Source organism: Phascolarctos cinereus, unplaced genomic scaffold (genome assembly GCF_003287225.1).
Source record: "Phascolarctos cinereus isolate Bilbo 61053 unplaced genomic scaffold, phaCin_HiC Scaffold_726;HRSCAF=1367, whole genome shotgun sequence".
Classification (NCBI taxonomy): Eukaryota; Metazoa; Chordata; class Mammalia; order Diprotodontia; family Phascolarctidae; genus Phascolarctos; species Phascolarctos cinereus.
Window position 1 is genome coordinate 12,857,952 of NW_027556098.1, and position 20,625 is coordinate 12,878,576.

Genomic DNA, 20,625 nt, shown 5'->3' on the forward strand with positions numbered 1-20,625 from the left:
TATTGCTTCTCTCTCAAACTGACATCATTAACTTTTTCACTAGACATGCAATAAAGTGCAGACACGCAATAAACTGTTATAATATCATCTTCATCGTAGGTGAAATATTCTACAATGAAACTAAATCAGTATCTTTAAAATCTATATAGAACTCGTATGCTAAACATTAAGAGAAAAAAATTTCTTGGCCTAGATGATCCTACTTCCTGTTTCATTTTACTCCCCAGTGTTATCCTATATCAACCATCCCTTCCACCATTACAGCAGGACTCAATTGTTCTAGTAAGTAAAGTGGCATTTTCCTGAGGTAGACCTGGTAAAAGGCCAAATAGGCAGGCAAGAAGTCAATACATATTTATTAAGGCCTACTATGTGCTGAGGACACAAAGAAAGGCAAAAGACAGTTCCTGTTCCCAAGGAGCTAACAGTCTATGTAAACAACTATGTATGAACAAGCTATATTCTAGACAAAATGGAAATCAACAGAGGGAAAGCATAGAATAAAGAGGGGATGGAAAAGGCTTCCTACAGAAGGGGAGATTTTAGCAGAGACTTAAAGGAAGCTAGGAAAACCAGGAGACAGAGACAAGGAGGAAGAGCAGTCCACGTGCAGGAGGGGACAGGCAGTGAAAATGCCCAGATTTAGGAGATGGAGTATCTTGTTGAAAGAACGACAAGGAAGACAGTGTCACTGGGTCACAGAATATGTGGTAGGGGGAGATAAGACCGGAAGGGATGGAGGAGCCAGGTTACGAAGGCCTTTGAAAGCCAGAGGATTTTATATTTGACGCTGGAGGTGATATGAAGCCACTGGAGTTGACTGAATGCAGTTGGGGGTTGAAGAGGACGGTGATAGGGTCGGATCTGTACTTTAGGAAGATTGCACTGATGGCTGAGTGGAGGATAGACTGGAATGGGATAAGACTCATAGCAGGGAGACCAACCAGCAGTCTATTAAAAGTAGTCTAGGAAAGAAGCGATGACAGATTGCATCATGGTGGTGGAAGCATTAGAGGAGAGAAATGGGTATATATGAAATGTGTCATAAAGGTAAAATTGACAGGATATGAGATGTAAGAGATAGTGAGAAATTAAGGTTAGGAGACTGGGAAAATGGTGGTTCTCACCACAGTAACAAATTTTGAAGGGCAGAGGGTTTGGGGGAAATGATAATGAGTTCAGTTTTGAACATGGTGCATTAGAATGTCTATGGAACATCTATTAGCACAGAGAATAGAGCACTGGGCCTGGAGTCAGGAACACTCATCCTAGTTCAAATCCAGCCTCAGACACTTACTATCTGTCACTTACTGCAGTTTGTCTCAGTCTCCTCATCTGTAAAATGAGCTGGAGAAGGAAATGGCAAACCGCTCCAGTATCTTTGCCAAGAAAACCCCAAATGGGTCACACAGAGTCAGACAGGACTGAAAAACATCTCAACAACAAACGGAACATCCAGCACAAGTTGTCCAATCTAATAAATAGAAATGTGAGAATTGAGTTCATTAGGGAGGTCAGAGCTAGATAAGTAGATCTGAGAAACATCAACATGGAGATGATGATTGAATCCAGAGCTAATGAGATTAGAGTTGTATGGAGAGAGAAGAGCTCTGTGAAACATCCACAGTTGGTAGACCCAACCGAAAAGTCGGACAGGTAGAAGGAGAACCAGAAGTCAGCTGCCTCCTAAAAACTTAACAGAGAAGAGAGTGTCGAGGAGGGACCTTGGGAATCTCTCCAGCTCTGTTCTCTCTCCAGAGCTCTGGCCCACATCTCCAACTAAGCATATCCAAAACTTGGATATCTGTTCCAGAATCTACCTTGTTAGCACATTATTTCTGTAATACCACCATTCATACTGTTCTAGATAATATCATGTTTTTCCTTCTTTCTCAACTTTCACTGGCAACCAGCTCCCAAATCCGATTTATTTCTACCTTTGCAGTACTGTTAGTAATATTGTTAACAGTATTGTTAGTAAATATCGTCCCTTCTCTGTCATCAGTCACCTTCCTCTTACAGGCCCTTATTGCCACTTAGTTGAAGAACCCGAATAACCTCCTAATAAGATTAACATACCACACCATCCTTTACACGGCATAGACAAGATATCACTCCTCTGCTCAATACCCTTCAATGGTTCATTACTGCCAACCAAGTGAAATTCAAACTCCTTTTTGTTAGCATTCAGTGTTCCACAATATTCCAGCTATTATTATTACCTCTCTGAGCTTATCTCATAATACCATACACATAACCTCCTGACAATGTCCTACATTTTCCTGCCCCCTTCTTGACATGCCCTCTCACCCTTCCCCTGTCAGGTGAATTCCTATTCATCCTTTAAACCGCAACTAAAATACAATCTCTTCCAGGAAGCCTTCCCCGATTGCCCCTATTTGATCACGACCTTCTCTTCCTCAGATATCTACTGGCATTTTGTCTGCACTTCTTCACTTAAGTGTTATTCCATACTATGTGTAGTTAAGTATATATTTTATCCTCCTACAAAATGGAAACACCATGAGAGCAGAGTTGTGTCAATTTTCTTTACACAGCAGGTGCTTACTAATGCTTCTCAAATTCAACCTGTTATTGAAGTGATCTGATCTTCTTCAACACCAGGGCACAAAACTGTTATTTTGGCCCTGCGGTCTACTGTTTTGGGATTGGGTTATTTTTCTTTATTATGAGTGTGTCATGACTTCCTTTTCAAAGTAAAATGAATATAAAGGAAGATTTACATAGCTAATAGCAATCATGAGAGATTGCAGCTGCCAATGGAACTATGATGTATAATTTATATTAGTCACTAGAAAAAAAGAAATTAAATTTCTCGATGATTAAAGGGTAGAAAAATGGGACCTGTGAAGAGGCAGCATGGCAGTGTATGCAAAACATGCTGGGTTGGCAGTCAAAGGGTTTGGGGCTGAATCCACTTATGACACATGTGATCTTAGGCAAATGACTTAACTTTTCTCAGCCGCAGTTTACTCATCTCTCAAATGATGGGACTGAACTAGGTTATCTATAAGGTCTTTTCCAATTCTAAACCTATGATCCTCGGATTAGGATATATTCTACCAAATATACCAGCTAGCTATGCCTTATCACTAACATAAAAAAAAGAAAGGGTTTAGGCTTGCAGGGCTGAGACAATTCTTACGGGAATGGTCCATGTTCATTGGAACAAAGAAGAAAGGTCACAGAATACTGGTCTCTGAAGAGTAACAAAAAGAATGACAGAATAAGGTAGATATATACTGAGGGAGGCAGCATGACGTAATGAGAGGCCTGTGAAGAGAACTGAACTTGGGTGTCAAAAGTTCTGGGTTCAAGTACTACTTCAGCTATTAACTAGCTCGGGCAGTTTCCTCATCTGTAAACTGAGGACTGGATGATGTCTGAGGTTACTTTCGGCCCTAATCTGACAATCTATGATTATGTCAAGGGACCTCTAAGGGTCCCTTTCAACTCTCACAGTCTAGTCCGCCTTGTAAGATAATATGATGCAAGGGCTGCCATCAAATAAATACCTGTTGGGGCAGCTAGGTGGTGCAGTGGATAGAGCACTGGCCCTGAAGTCAGGAGTATCTGAGTTCAAATCCAGCCTCAGACCAAACACTTGGCACTTACTAGCTGGGTGACCCTGGGCAAGTCACTTAACCCCAACTGCCTTTAAAAAAAACTAAAACAAATAAATACCTGTCCAAACACTGAATGGAGGGTAACTTCCATAAAGGATCCAATGACGTTTTTCTTTCTTATTATTTTCTCTTGGCCTCATAGGATAATTTATATCTTGACACTATTTCTTAACTGCAAACAGGCAAATTCCTTCTTACCCATCGCTAAGAATTAAGAAGAGGTCTTAGAGGGGCAGCTAGGTGGCGCAGTTGATAGAGCACCGGCCCTGAAGTCAGGAGGACCCGAGTTCAAATCTGGCCTCAGACCAAACACTTGGCACTTTCTAGCTGTGTGACCCTGGGCAAGTCACTTAATCCCAATTACCTAACCAAAAAAAAAAAGTCTTAGAAAATGAGACAAGAGCTAGGGCAGGCAACGGGTAATTTTTTCCTTCTCTCAAATTTTCCTCTGTTTGTTGGGAGAAGAAGTCTAAACTTCAACCAATCACCACCAATCACCATGTTGGGTAATCCGGAAACACACAAGCCCAATTATGTAAGCCTCCATAATCCTATTAACTTACATTTTTATGTGTTCCATAATTTTTCTGGGGCCTCCCTAATTAAGTTAACAATGATTTGTTACTACCAGATCTAATGACCTGTTGTCAATCCTCACTGCTCTTGACCTATCTTGGGCCTCGGATCCTGTTCATCATTCTCTTCTGGATACACTTTCATCTCTCATGACACTGCTCTCTTCTTGGCTCTCCTCCTACCTGCCTAGTCTCTTCTTTTCAGCATCTTCATCCAAGCCAAGTCCACTAACCACAAGCATGACTCAAGGCTCTATCCTGGGCCTACTTCTCTCCTTCTCATACAATATCCCACTCCATCACCTCATCATCTCTGTAGAAGAGTCCCAGCTCTAACAATGTACCCAACCCTAGTCTCTCTCCTGAGCTACAGTCTTGAATTATTAACTACCTTTTGAGCATCTAAGACTGGATATGCTGTAGACATCTGCAATTCAACATTCTCAAATAGAACTCATTATCTTTCTCCCCAAATCCACACCCTTCTTCCCAACGTCCCCATTAGTGTTGCACACAATTTTTCCCAGTCACCCAAGTCTACAATCTCAGAGTCAACTCCTATCTGCCTCACTCCACAATCATAACTGCACAACATCTCATCTACGTCCCATCTCTTTTTGTCACACTGCTGCCCTCATTACCTCTCACATGGACTATTGCAATAGCTTTCTAATTGGTCTCCCAGTCTCAAGATTATCCTTACTCTAATTATTAGAGTCTAATATATCTTCCACTCAGTTGCCTAAGTGATTTCCCTAAAGCCTAGCTGCTCTGATCACTCTAACTTCATCACCACCACCTCACTCTCAATAAATGCTGCTGGCTCCCCATTACCTCCAGTATCACATATAAACTATTACTTGGTATTTTAAAATCTTCCCAACCAGGTTCCTTCCTACCTTTCCAGTCTTCTTACAATTTGCTCCCCTCCATGTATTCTATGGGTAACTAGGTGGTGTAGTAGATAAGAGAGCCAGGCCTGGAGTCAGGAAGATCCAAGTTCAAATCTGGCTTTAGACATTTACTAGCTGTGTGACCCTGGGAAAGTCACCTATTTGCCTCAGTTTCCTCATCTGTAAAATGGAGTTGGAGAAGGAAATGGAAAAGCATTCCAATATCTTTGCCAGGAAAATCCCAAATGGGGTCATGGAGAGTCAGACACTACCACAAAATGTTGTTCAACTACAATTCAACTGCACGGGACTACTTGTTTGTTTGTTTTCTTGTAACACTTCATCTCTTCTGCCTCTGCCCTTTCACTGGCTATCCCCCATTGCCCCCCTCACCTCTTCCTCTTAGTTTCTCCAACTTCCTTCAATATTCGACTAACATCTCCCTTCTGCTTCTTCCCAACTGCTTTCACCTGTCCCTCTCAGATTACCTTACATCCACCTCCTACATAACTTGTATGTACCCAGCTTTTCACAGGTTGCCTCACCCACTACAATGTAAGCTCCTTGGGAGCCGTGGCTACCTCACTTGCTTGAAGTGGTATCCTCAGTATTAGCACAGTGCCCAGTATGTAGTAAGCGCTTAATAAATGCTACTGATTGATATCCTAAAGTGGAATGGGCTGGTTTGGCAGGTAAGTTCATAGCATTATTGATTTAGGGCTGGAAGGGACCTTAAAGGTCACCGAATACCGTCTTGTTTTACAGATGAGGAAACTGAGGTGAGAGGTCAAGTACCTTGCCCAGGGTCACACAGCTTATAAGTGTCCAGAGAAGGATTTTAATTCAAATCTTCTACCTAGCTTTTCTCCTTCACTAGAAGTCTTCACAGAAAGGCAAAAAAGCTACATTTTAGATACAACTCATTCATGTACAGGCTGCACTAAATAACATGAGGACTTATGTTGTTTACTACATTGCTTAGTGAGAGACTCCTGCCCTGAATTCATGTCTCCCCCATTAGACTGTAAGCTCCTTGAGGACAGGGGCAGTCTTTTGCTTCTTTTGTAACCCCAACACTTAGCACAGTGCCTGGCACATGGTAGATACTTAATAACAACTGACTGACTATCTGAAGAGTAATATATTTTAAGTCAAGACCTGGTTTCAAATTTTAGCCCTACCACCTACCACCCTTGTGAAGCTGGGGAAGTTACCTGCCCACGCTTCTGGATTTATTTCTTTATTGGTAAAATAAGGGGGTCTGAACTAAATGACCTCTAAGTCCCTCCAAAATAAGTACTCAGACCCTTCTTTTTGCCATCATTAACTGAATTGGCTAGTTCTATCAGCCACAGTAGAAGAGCCTGCACAAAGTATCTTCTATATAGTAGATGCTCAGTATTATTTTAGTGAATAAACTAATTGAGCAACCATTAACAAGCAAATTCTATAAACCATTTTCTGTTCTTACCTAATTGGCTGAGAAAAATTAAAATTCTCATGTTGCATCAATTATACTTTCAATCCCATAAAACTTTTTTTTTACTATCCTCAGAATATAAGCATAGAGACTGGTTTTGGTTTTATATCTCACACACACACACACACACACACACACACACACACACATATACCCAGGTACCTAACTCAGTGCCTTGTAACCTGCAGGAGTTTAATAAAAACTGTTCCACTGAATTCTGTGGTTATGTATCTTTTTACATTCAAATACTCTTTTTGATTCCCTCCCCCTAAAGGAGAACATAAACTCCTTGAAAGTAGGGACTATCTTCGCATTAATTTCCCCAGCCTAGCAGTACCTCACACACGATAATAACTCAATAAATGTTCATTCAATTGAATTTTATTATAAGAGAATTTCCATTCTCCAGCTCTTTCCTCCCCTTCATTGAGTACAACACTCCTCTCTCTGCTCCTTGTGTTACTGAAGACATCATACAAAAAAACATACCCTTGAGCTTTACTTCTAATAATGAAATATAAAAAAGGTGAAAAACTGAAAGGGGAAAACAGATGAGGAAGTCAAAATTAAATGCTCTTCTGTCAATGTGATTAAAATAAGAATGCACATGTTTTATGCTTGTTAAAAGATAATAAAGAACCTTTGAGAAGTTATCAGTAATATTCCCAGTGCTCATTTTCCAGTGATGGGTTTTTCTAATAACATCTAGTTATGGGTTTTTCCAAGATACTGTTGAACCATGTCAATCTTCCCTTCCACTGTTATCTTTAGTCTGTGAAAAATTAAGCAGAGGAAAAAACACATATAAGCTTCTAAATTTAAGGGGCACTGCTTTAATAATTCATGGTCTTTTTTCAAATCATAAAATCAAAATGTTTTACTACCTTACAGTTCAGTTTGGTGTAGGATAAACAGAATTGTGCTCATGAGTCTACAATTTTATACTTCAATCCCTATGCATTGGGGTCAGTTTGCCGAAGAAATACACATACGTACCGAACACACACACACACACACACACACACACACACACACACACACACACACACACATATGGCCACAAATTATACCCTAATCCTAGACAAGAAACTCACAAATATGTTCCATTGCTAAAGAACTGAGGAAAGAGAATGGATTATTCTGTAAAAATCACGGATTCAAAATGCCTCTAAATCCATGATTGTACCTATGCAGAGATTCTCTCCAATTCTATGGATTATTAATCCATCTATGCCTGCAGTCAGTCAATTAGTATTTATTAAGCACCTACTATGTCCAAACTACTGTGCTAAACACTAGGGATTCAAAGAAAGACAAAAAACATCTAGTCACTCTTCTCAAGGAAATCACAGTCTAATGGGACTACTCATTCTGCTCCACTCATTGCCACACAGAAATCTACCTCTTGTGTGCTCCTAACATTATGTGTATACCAACTGAGCCCATGTATTGTCCACCTCCTTCTCATTATGTGATGAGCTCAGCTTTTTCTGAGGACATACATTTCTTTGAGGTGCGATGGCCTGCTTCACGGCCACCTCATGCTTCTCCATCACCCTTTCGGTAAGCCTCAATTTCCATTCTTTGTCAACTTCAAAATTTCACTACTCATAGCTGTACATCACTGGAAGAATCTTGGCATTTAAAAGGCAAGTCTTTCCTTTGGGGGAAAAGTCAATTTAAAAAAAAATCTTTGCAATTTTTGACAGGCAGTCAGTTTACAATCCATTTGAAGTGTCTGTCCTAGACATATTTATTGACAGGCCAAGATTTATGGATTGCTTATCCAAACGCATATCATAATCAGGACAACAAGTTCATCCACTTGTATTTTTTTTTTGTTTTCCCAAGTCTCTAGGGTGATAATTTCTTGTTGTTTAGTCATTTTTTCAGTCATGTCCAACCGTTTGTGATCCCATTTGGGGTTTTCTTGGCAAAGATACTGGAGTGGTTTGCCATTTCCTTCTCCAGCTCCTTTTACAGATGAGGCAAGTGAGGCAAACAGGGTTAAGTGACTTGCGAAGGTCACACAGCTAGTTAAATATCTGAGGTCAGATTTTCAATTCTGATCTTCCTGGCTCCAAGCCCAGTACTCTATCCACTGAACCACCATTTGCCTGTTAGAATGATTCTAGACCTTGCTTCAGAGGTTTTTCAATGTTCCAATGATGCAATCAACATAACAGCATCCATAAATTGACGTCTCTGGAAGAACTCACCATCTGTAGAAAATCCATCTTTGGAGGGGATTCTTCATTGGATCTCCTCTATGACTGGTGAACACTTTAGTTGAATTTAAGTCTCCTTGTACTTTACTCCCTCTACATACTCAATGATCCATTTACACAAACGGCTTTGCTGTTCCTTGAAGACATAACTTTCTGATTGTGTGCATTTTCAATGATTGAGCCTCAATACCTGGAAAGCTCTCTCTCCTTATTTCTACTTCTTTGCCTTCCTGGCTTAAATCCCAGCTAAAATACTATCTTCCTTTTTTTTGGGGGGGTGGGGAGGCAATTGGGGTTAAGTGACTTGCCCAGAGTCACACAGCTAGTGAGTGTTACAAAATACTACCTTCTACAAGAAGCTTTTTCCCATCCCTCTTAATGCTAATGTCCTCCCTCTCAATGCTAATGTCCTCCCTCTCAGATAATCTTTCTACTCCCTACATATTTCTATGAACAAAGCTGCCTACATGTTCTCCCTCATTAAAATATAATCTCCTTGAGGGCAGGGATTATGTTTTGCCTTTCTTTGTATCCCCAGTACTTAGTGCTGTACCTGGAATATAATAAGCAATTAATAAATGTTCACTGAATGACTCTTGCACCTCAATGAATATCAATAAAGTAAGGACACAAAGTTCTTTGTTGCAAAGTTATCTCAAATAATTCTGAGATGTTCATGGAGGCATGCTGCTGAAACTGTCTTTAAGGCAGCATTTTGCACTGCCAAAACAAATAGTAGTAGTTGTATTTTTTTAAAAGAGTCAACAAACAGCAAGCACAGTGGAATCTTGTATTATCTACACCTTTCAGACAACTGCACTGTTGTAAAGGAGTACTCCACCATGGGACACCATTTAGAAAAGCCATGCTGTTCTCTCCCAAAACCCTCAACTCAAGGATGGCCTCGACTTATAAACATTTCGCATATATGGGATATTCCCTCAGCTGTCTTTTGGGGCTGGGGGTAATGAAAGTCAAGCTTGCCCCCCGCCTCTGGTTTTCTGAGAATCAATGTCTTATAGCTCTTAAAATTGTCACTTCTATCACAAACCTCTCCTGCACATACTTGTTCTATTTAAGTTCCTACTGCTATCTTAAAAAAAAATCAGTTCCATTTATACTTTCTCTACAAACACATATAAGATTGTATAATGTCAGAGTCCTAATGTTGTGACTCTACTTTGCTTGACAGGAAAATTTTTTTTTTGTTAAAAAAATCTTTACAATATTTTTTCCATTTCTGTCCACTTACTGAAGTCCTTCCAACTGTATACTTAAAGCTCTCCCATTGCTTCTTCTCATTGTTTCATTAAGCAATACTGCTCAATGTCTTCCATTATCTTTCCTGGTAACATCTCACCAATGGGTTTTTTTTTTCTAACCTAAAGCAGCTCACTGTGACCATCTCTCTGCTAGGCAAGGAGATGACCTGTTTGCTGGCTGAAGTGGTTCCTGGAATCTTCTGGTCCCCATGTGTTGGCAATTAATTTAATCTGCTAAACTTTGTTTTGGGGTTTGTTTTTGTTTGTCTGTTTGTTTTCTGGTTGAGTCGTTTCAGTCATGTCCAAATCTTCACTGACCCCATTTGGGGTTTGCTTGGCAAACATACTAGAGTGGTTTACCATTTCCTTCTCCAGCTAATTTTACAGATGAGGAAAATGAGGCAAAGAGAGCTAAGTGACTTGCTCGGGTCATGAAGCTTAAGTGTCTGAGAATGGATTTGAACTCAGGTCTTTCTGACCCCAGGCCTGGCAGCCTATTCACTTTATCACCTAGCTGCCCAAACTTCGGTATGAAATTTATAACTAACGACGCCATCTCCCTTCCATTTAACTTCACTATGGAGTTGTTTTTAATTACATAGAGTATTCTCTTCTCATTTTTATTCTGTATACTAATTTTTAATTTTGCCTTAACAAATGAGTATTGTGAACAATTCAGTCAAATAATTCAGGATGATTCATACACCAGGTTAAGTCAAATCATTTGCTTCTTCTTAAAATATAATCAACTTTTTTAAAAAAAATGTTATTTGGTGCTTGACATGTTCAGCGCCCTCTGATTCGGGTCTCAAAGAAAGTATTTTTGATGCATTGAGTAAGAGGCTTCTCAGGAGCTGACAACCCTACTTGTGTTTGCAGGTCTTTCTTCTTCTCAAATCAAATTTTCCAAGACTTTTCACCATCCTCCCTTATGCCCACATTATCACTGAAGTCACCCAGTATCAAAGTATGTGTTAACTTAAGGTTCCTGTCCAAGCTGTCATAGAATTTTTCTCTTTCACCATCCCTGGCAACAGATGACAGCAGGCAAGTCACCGTAATTTTAATCGCTATCTTTTTGCAGATACTTTTCCAATGCACTACAATACTAGAAGATCAAATATTCCTTTTAAGGATGCTTTGTGTTGCCTTTGAATACACAATAAAAGCCACTCCAACAACTCCTTTATTTGCACCTCCAAGGAGAAACCAAGAACTATCTTTTAGCTACAACTTCCTCTTCCCTTCTGGTTTCATGCCTAACAATATAATCAAGATTGATGTGGTTCAATTCCTCCATTAACAAGTCATTGTTGAAGACAAGGATCTCACACTTAAGTACCAAAAGCAAAGTTAAAGTTTAGAAAGAGTTGAAAACCTATGACTCCCACCACTCTCTGCCCCACTTTCCATAACTCTGTTATTATCCCTGCAGAATTAGAGGGAAGTAGTACAAGACTGAGGGACATTTTTAATTTTTTGTTTTGTCTTGTTTTATAAGTTGTCATGACCAAAGAATTCATCACCAAGTGGCCATATTTGCTAAGATTGCCCTTCAAAAGCAGACAGAGTCTAGTTCAGAAGAAAAATTACACCCACATGCAAACCAATTTAAAGCAAATGCCTTCGGGGGTCTACACATACAAAGGCCCTCGGATACCTTTTAGTCTAATCCATTACTTTTACAGAAAAGGAAACTGAGGGCTAAGGAGATTATGTTACTTGCTCAAGATTACACAGGTAAGGGGCAGCTACATGGAACAGTGGGTAGAGCACTGACCCTAGATTCAAGAAGACCTCAGTTCAAATCTGGCCTCAGACACTTGACACTTACTAGTTGTGTGATCCTGGACAAGTCACTTCACCCCACAGCCTTGACCCCCCCAAAAAAATCATACAGGTAATAATTTGTCTATGAAAATGGAAAACAAATGGAGCACTTTGCTATAAAGAAATAGAAGCTGCTAATACTAACAATTGGCTTATTCTGATCTTCTGAGCCTACTATTTGAAATAGAGATTGTCACAGAAAATGGGCATTTTGACGGAGGAATTTCAGCATTCCCAGTCCCAAAATTAACACTGCAACCAACTACATGAAAAATCTTTACATAAATCAAAAGCAGTCTTGACTTTGTTTAATGAATGAGGCAACAAAATCTACAAAAAAGTCCCACTCGGCATGGCTTCACAATGGAGTTCTAATCTCTCAGCATGATTACATACAACTGTGCAAATAAGTCTTTCTTTTCACAGCATAAAAAAGCTCAACCGCTTTCTCAGAACACTATTAAAAACGCCACAAAACTAAGAAAGCCATAGAGCACGAGTGGACTTCTTCTCTATTTCTCCTGCCATGTTCATCCTAACCTACCATTTCTTATGTCTCCTCCTTTCCTTATTACATTCCTGTACAACCACCTTTTCCTGGAACATAAAGTTGGTCTGCAGCAGCTAAGTAGTAGGGTGGATAGAGCATTGTGAGTGGAGTCAGGAAGACCTCTTTTCCTGAGTTCAAATCCAGCCTCAGACACTTACTAGTTGTATAACCCTGAGCAAGTCACTGAATCTTGTTTGCCTCTGCTCTCCTCATCTGTAAAATGAGCTAGAGAAAGAAATGGTAAACCACTCTACTATCTCTGCCCAAAAAACCCCAAAAGGGATCACAAAAGTCAGACACGACTGAAAAATGACTAAACAATAAACAGCCTAACTATCTCCCATTTGTTCCGTTAATTTGGACATTTCTCCTGTAACCAGAGGGGGTACCTAAGCTTCTACATTTGATAAACAGGTACCTGTATCCCTTACTACTGGTTCACCTGATGTTTCTCCTGCCTTCTTTAACTACCAAAAGGTCAATAAAGCAAACCTCTGATTCAACAAACAACAAACTAAAAGAAATTCTAGGGCATCAACCATGTGACACTTTCCAAACAATGAATAATACAAGAACAAATATCACCCGTTAAACTTGGAAATGAAAAGATGGGGATAAACATTAATCTTGAACTTCCCCCTCAAAACCTGTGAAACCTCATCAACCCACTCACAGAAAAAGCAGAACAAAGAAACAGAGAAGGGAACAGGATCATACCCTACAGAATAATCATAATGAGACAAATCAGTTCTCTAGATAGGAAAATACCATTATAAAAATATACAAAGTACAGATTATGACAAAAAGTTCTGGCAGAGTACAGAATCAACTGTCCAATATAATAATGGAGACGATTAATAGAGATGTGGGGGGAGGGGCTTGAGTAAACATTTTCTGATGATAACCACCAAAATTTAGTACAAGAATGATATAACTGTATTCTTTTTGGAGGATGAGACCTTTTTCTAAAATTCTATATTCAATCAGGAGAACAAAAATTCATGGTTTAGGAAGAATTTCAGTTCGATTCAACAAATATCAGCTATGTACTACTATGCAGAATGTATGATAATTGGTGGTTAATCACTATAGTACTAAGTCAAAAATAAAACAGTCCTTGACTTTGAAAAGCATTCTACTGGGGGAATACAACATGAATAATGATAAATAAAGAAAACAATATGAAAGCCAGAGGACATTAACAACTGGGGGGTATTGGGATGGGTTTCTCATAGGAGGTGGCATCTGAGCTGGGCCACAAAAGAAGCTAGAGATTGTAAAAAGTCAATAAACGTGTGTAGGGAGTGTGTCACAAGCACGCTCCCCCTCCCCCATCACTGTCCAAAATATGGGAAATGTCACATCAAGTTTGGGAAATAGCTAGTTGGTTAATTTGACTAGAACATAGAGGGCCCAAAAGGAAATAACATAACAAAAGTTTGAAAAAGGAAGGAAAGAGCCTGGTTTTGTAGGAACATTTACATGCCAGGCTGCAGAATTTGTATTTTATGCTAGAGGCAATATGGAAGCTTTTGATCAGTGGAATGATGTGGTCAAACGTCTGTCTTATGGATATGAATTTGGCAGTTGTATAGAAGATAAACTGACAAGATAAACTGTGCTGCTATTCCCCAACAGCAAGAGACTAAACCTTTATCTAACATTTAGAATTAGAGACAGAAGGGCCTTAGAGATGACCTAGTCTAGCTCTTTCTACAGATGAATAAGCTTGTCAAGCCCCAGAAAGTTAAAGATAATGAATTCTGTCCAAAGTATGGTTCATTATCTTTCCCCAAAAATTCCACCCTCTTCCTAATTTTACAATTTCAAGTGGTGAAGGCACCGCCATTCTTCATTCTTCTAATCACCAAGGTTCACAAATTCAGTCATCACTCATTCACCCCTCGGTCTTAACTGGTTTCCAAATCTGGTCGATTCTATATCTCTGACATCTCCCAGATCTGTCCCCTTCCCTCCACTCACACAACTACTACCCTAGTTTAGGCTCTCAGAATCCTTGGCTTGAACTATTATAATAACCCCCTAATTGGTCACCCTGTCTCCAGTTTCTCTCCTCTCTAATCCACCCTCCAAATGGTTGACAAATTGGCATGTCTAAATGAGCACAGGCCTGACCATGTCACTCCCCTGCTCAAGAAGCCCCATTGATTGTCACTTGTGTATAGGATAAAACATAAACTCCCTTGTTTGGCTCTTAAAGCCTTCCCAATCTGGCTTTAGCCTGGGCTTAACTGCACATTATGTTCTAACCTACTTACCAATCCTCATTTCATCTCTCATTCTACTTCTGCCTCATGGAATCTCTAAGTTTGTACAAATCCTAGTGCAGATATCAATTATTACAGGAAGGCTATTAGTGCCCCCTCCCCAATAAATGACTTTGGATGAATTTAACACCTACTTCTCTAGGTACACAGTTTCCCCTCAATAGCATGCAAACAAGGCAGAGATAATTTCCTTTCTGTCCTTATATACCTAACACACTATTAAGCAAAGAGAAGGTGTTTAATAAATGCTTATTAAATACATAATGAAAGTGACTTGCCAGGTCACACCAGTAATATACACAGAATCAGGATGTGATCACAGTTCCCCTTCCCTTGACTACAGGGGAAGAGCTTTTTGTCATGATTATACAGCTGCCTCATTTAAAGGGGAGAGAACAAGCATTTATACAGCATTCACTGTGTGCCAGGCACTGTGCTAAATGCCTTCAATTATTATCTCATTTGATGCTCACACAAACCCTGGGAGGGAGGGAGGTGGGTGATGTTATTATCCTCATTTTACAGAGGAGGAAACTGAGGCAATTTTTTTAGGGTTAATATTAAAAAGCTGCCGAAAGGTGGATAAGAATGTGCAACTGAGAAAAGGCTATTAGATTTGGTAATTAAAAGATCACAATTAACTGTGGGGAAAACAGTTTCGGTCAAGCAATGAGATTAGAAGCCAGACTCCAAAACAAAGAAGAGAGTGAAAGGAGAGTAAACAGAAACAACAAAATTACTTTTTTCAAGGTGTTTAGCTGAGAAAGGGAGGAGAGATGATAGCTATCAGGGACAGTGAGTGGGTTCTGGTTAGGGATATTTGATCATTTCACCTTACCATGCTCACAGTGAGTATTAAGAGAAAACCAACCACTATGAAAATAATTATAACCCAAGTAACAACAACCTTAGAGAAGGTGAAGAGGATAAGTTCTATGAAGGATCTGACAAGCTTCTCCAAATGGAGTTCCAGCAACATATACTTGAAAACTTGGCAACTTCAACATGTAAGTAGGCACAGGAAAAGAGTGTGAAAGCTAAAACAAGAAAAACTGTATTGAGGCATCAAAGATACTCAGAAGCCTCACATGTACCCTTCACAAGTGCTTACTGTCTTCAAGAAAAGTCAGAAGACTGAGGACAAGGTGAGCACCAAAGATGTTACAAAATACATTAATAATAAAATTTATTAATATAGAAATATTTTGTAAGTGAATGTTTTTATACTTAGTCCTGAAAGGCCTACTGTGCCTTAAGAATGTCATTTACTGAATTTGGAACTCAACATTTGTAAAAAGAATGTTAAAATTGTTCTTACATGTAATTGAGAAAAAATAAAATCTGAAAATACTGAAAAAAAAAACAGCAATTCATTGCAGATGAGCCTTCTGCCCTCATTCTCTGTGGACCAATCATCATCTTTTATCTTTCTCTAGTGTTTTCTTCTGACTTTGTATCCCTAGTTCACAGCAGAGTGCCTGGCACATGGTAGGTGATTAATAAATGCTTCTCTGCTTGACTGATCATCAAATTAAATAATTTATCAGCTATAGCAACATTATAAACTAAGATGATGTGATTAAAAAGCATCTGGTTAAAGGCACAGCAATAGCTGCTTTTAGAACCAGTTACATATGTGTGTGGTAAAAATCACTGCTTGATTAGAATATACTTCAAGGTAAATACCAAGCTAGAAGAAACGATTAAAATGAGAAAGTAATGCATGTGATTATAGCAATTTCAACCTTTTTTAAATAAAATGTCAGTCCCCTTCTCACTCTTCTGCACCACCCCTCCCCCCCAAAAAAAAAACAACTGGAAAATGAACAGTACTGTGAAAAGATTGCTTCTTTGGGATCATCAGAGATCTGGGCTCCAATCCCAGATGTACCACTTATTTGACCTTGAGCAAATCACTCAATCCTCTCTCAGATTGAGTTTCCTCATTTGCAAAATGATGCAAAAAAAAAAGAGATGACTTATAATGGTCCCTTCTAGCCCTAAATCTAGAGTTCTGTGATGCTAAGTGATCCACACTGACGCTGACCTTTCTGAAGATAATTTTACTAGATGCAAAATGTAGCCACGGAGGGAAGGCCAAAGGAACCCAGAAATCTCCTTGGCCTTTTTAAACATTCCTTGGTAAGAAGAAAGATATGGAAGCCAAAGGCAACATGGGTCTAGCACATAAACTTGTTTGCAAAGGACTACAGAGAAAGATGAAAGATTATATAGATGGTCCCTAGAGAATGAGGGCAGAAGAGACCTCTACAACTGAATGATATCATTAAAGCAGAGTAGGCCTTCCAAGGCTCAGCAGAAAAAACATTCATTTATGCACAAAATATTTGAGTGTAGCAAACAAAGAATGTTTTCAAGTTACGAACTGTGTGACTTCCTTTAATGCTAAATTCTACAATCCAACCACTGCGCCTCACCTCTTAGTTGAGATTCCTGGCCTTGTCCCACTTCCTCTTTGGGTACTGCTTTACCAAACCAGCTCTCTCCCACCCAAGTGCTTGGTAGCACAATGATTCTGCTTTTTGCTTTTGTTGCTGTTCAGTCAGGTCTGACTCTCTGTGATCCCATTTTGGGGAGCTTTCTTAGCAAAGATACTGGAGTGATTTGCCATTTCCTTCTCCAGCTCATTTTACAGATCAAGAAAAACTGAGTCAAACAGGGTTAAATGGCTTGCCCATGGTCACATACTACTAATTGTTGGAGGCCAAATTTGAACTCATGAAGATGAGTCTTCCCGATTTCTGATCTTAAGTCCAGTGCTCTGTCCACTGTACCACCTTTTTACTAATTTTTACTTTTTTTTAAAACTAATTGATTTTTTTAAAAAATTCACTGCTTCCTACTCCACACACAAAGTCCCGCAAACAAGGTCACAACAACAGATACCAAGATGAGTCTGACTCTGCCCCAAGAGAGGATGGCATTAATAGTGCCATGGTGTTGGTCTGAAATATCAAAGGGTACCCACTAACTGGTATTATTCAAATTTTACAAGAACATTTTTAACTGTAACTGCCACTGTACTAGGGTAGGAAAACTAGTAATGAACCTCTACCAATGTCAGTTGTCAACTGCTAAACAACCAATTGTCTTAAAGAGTCACCTGGGACACAGAGGTTAAGTGACTTGCCCGACAAGGTCACCAAGCCTATATATGTCGAGTCTGCACATGAACCTTGCTATTCCTGAATCCCTGGCCAGTTCTTTATCCCTGTCCTCTGGGTTCATCAAATTAAACCATTTATCAGCTAACGCAACAATATAAACTAGGATGAAGTGATTAAACTGAGGATTAACCTAAAGCCTGGTACTTTAATATTTTTAACTGAACAACTTACATCTCATCTATATAATCACTACTTTTTAGTTATTAGATGAAGCACTAGCCACAAAATACAATGCACAAATTCCAATAAACATTCAAGAGACAGCAAATATTTCTGGTATGAATAAAAAGTCTTGAGACAAATTTCATACATGGAAAGTATGGAATTTATTATGGATTATGGAAATTATTATTATGGACAGCCATAGCTTACTTCCTTAACATATTAGTAATAATTTTAGAACTATAAGGGACTTTATAAACTTGAAATAAGTTTTGCATAATAACTTCATCAGCCAGCAACTTTGGTTTGTTATTTTAAAAGAGGATGGCCTCCAGATACATACAGAATTCTAGCAGTATAGACCGTCTGTCATTGCCGTTGAGTCATAACAGTCCTCGTATCTCTCCGCACCAGGGAAAATCACTATATCACAAATATAAATAACACTCAGTCCTTGCAATAACAAAAAGGTAGACTTCCAATTAGGAACAGACCACATCCCTGATGATCATTTGCAAATTAGCTGCTTAGAACTCGTAACATTTTCCCTCCTACAGAACAGGACAAATGATGGTGAGACTCCCAAGCTGGTTTCCAACAAAAGCCCATTTTACTCATTGTATAGCTAAAATAATAATCATCTTAACACCACGATTCAAAAGGGTTTTTTTTAAAGTTTTTAAAAAGTGGGGTTAGAGGCTAGGTGGAGATTCTAACAATTGAGAATTTCCAGCGGCAGGGGAGGGGAGAGAATCCGTCAGGAAGATTGAGCTAGAGTCCCAAAAGCTTCCACTACAGTAGTGATGGCCAGCCACTGTGAGTCAGATCAGCACCAGCATACACAGGGGACTGCTTCCCAGTGCTAGATTAAGACTCAGAAGAGTCTAAACCCTTCATTTCAGAGAAGAGGAAATGAAGGACCACAAAAACAAAACAACTTTGCCAAAGGTAACCCAGGTGGTAAGTTGCAGAGATAGTATTTAACAAGGTCTTCTGACTTACAAATCATTGCTGTCCATCATTGCCATGCAGAAGAAATCATTACATTAAAGGACTGATGCTGAGTCAGTTAAAGGACTGTCTTTTAAGGACGTTTCCCCCAAGACAGTTCCAAGTCAGGGGCCTCAAAATCACCTTTTATGGATGCTTCGGTATATTTAGATTGCTTCTCTATATCCTCAGTGCTTCACAGAGTGTGTGGGGGGCACATAGTAAGAGTGTAATAATGTTTATGGATTGACTGACAGCATTTAAGAGAAATGAAGAGGCAGAATTCAATTGTCCCTATAAAGCTTCTTAATTCAACATTCATATGTCCTGCTACAGTACTGAATTTTCCTACCTCAGCCCAGTTCTAGCTCCTGAAACTGAGATAGAATGTTCAAGTTAAGTAACTAAAAACAAATGGGAGAACTCTTGTTCTCCAAAAATACAACAAAGCTGCATTTTTACTATGTTGTGGAACTCTGAGAAGAAGCAGGCAAGTCCTTAAATACTTTATCAATTTGAAGTTAAAAATTGTATCCAAGGTGCCCCCGGAAATTTCTATATAAACAATTAAGACTATATATACAGAGACGTTCATATGATTAAGAACCAAAATGAGAATTTGGGGAATTCAGAAGTGGGGAAAACATTCAAGGTAATCAAGAGATATGTGTTAACCAGCACCTGCTGAGTGCTAGGAGGTTTTGTTGTTGTTCCATCATGTCCAACCCTTCATGACCACTGTAGTGTTTTCATTTCCTTCTCTCCAGCTCATTCTACAGATGTACAACTGAGTTAAACAGTTAAGTGACTTGCCCAGGGTCACACAGCTAATAAGTGTCTTTGGTCACATTTGAACTCAGACCTTCCTGACTCCAGGCCTAGTACTCCATCCACTGTACCACCCAGGTGCCCCCATCTTCCAGCCTCCACAAAAGCTACCTTCCAAAGCCAACAAGCCCCAGGCCTATTAACCAGAACAGAGATTGTGTTATTGTGAGATCACATTTAAGCTTTAGTTAAACTATGCTCTAATCTAACAAATTACCATCACTTTTAATTTGTATCTCATTTTCAGAGTGTAGTTGCGCTCCTCAAATGGACTTGTTATATCACTAATTTGTCTTTTCTCTCCAGTGATGCATATGACAACCTATCCATACTTCCCCATTCTGTGCAAATCTTGTCCTTGTATGTGACCTCCCATAAATTAGAGGGAAGGAGGATGTCTACCTCATAAGAGAGAAAAAAATTCTAAATTTTCTCCTGACATACACAGGATACAAGTGGAGCATCTGGGCTACCTCTCAGCCTTGACCTTACCATATGACAAGTCCATCTCTTTCAATCATCCATATTTCACTGATACAATGCAGTTCTTTGAAGAAGGCCCTTTTCTTTTATATATCGTAGCTTACTCAAACCCTCCAGAGTCTCTCTCCACAGCCTTCTGTCGTCATCATCATCATCATCATCATCATCACCACCATCATCATCATCATCATCACTGAAATTTATATCAAGATTTCAGGTTT

At 39.3% G+C, this 20,625-nt stretch overlaps 1 protein-coding gene across 5 annotated transcripts in view; it reads right to left on the bottom strand.

Moving 5' to 3' along the window:
- Nucleotides 1-20,625, bottom strand: part of TBL1X (transducin beta like 1 X-linked) — a 371,320-nt gene that overhangs the window by 269,872 nt on the left and 80,823 nt on the right. The window contains exon 2 of one of the 5 annotated variants that reach the window (XM_078146115.1): nt 7,236-7,367. The exons of the other annotated variants lie outside the window; for them this stretch is intronic. The gene's annotated coding sequence lies outside the window, so the exon portion shown is untranslated. The remainder of the gene's footprint in view (nt 1-7,235; nt 7,368-20,625) is intronic. 5 annotated transcript variants of the gene reach the window in all.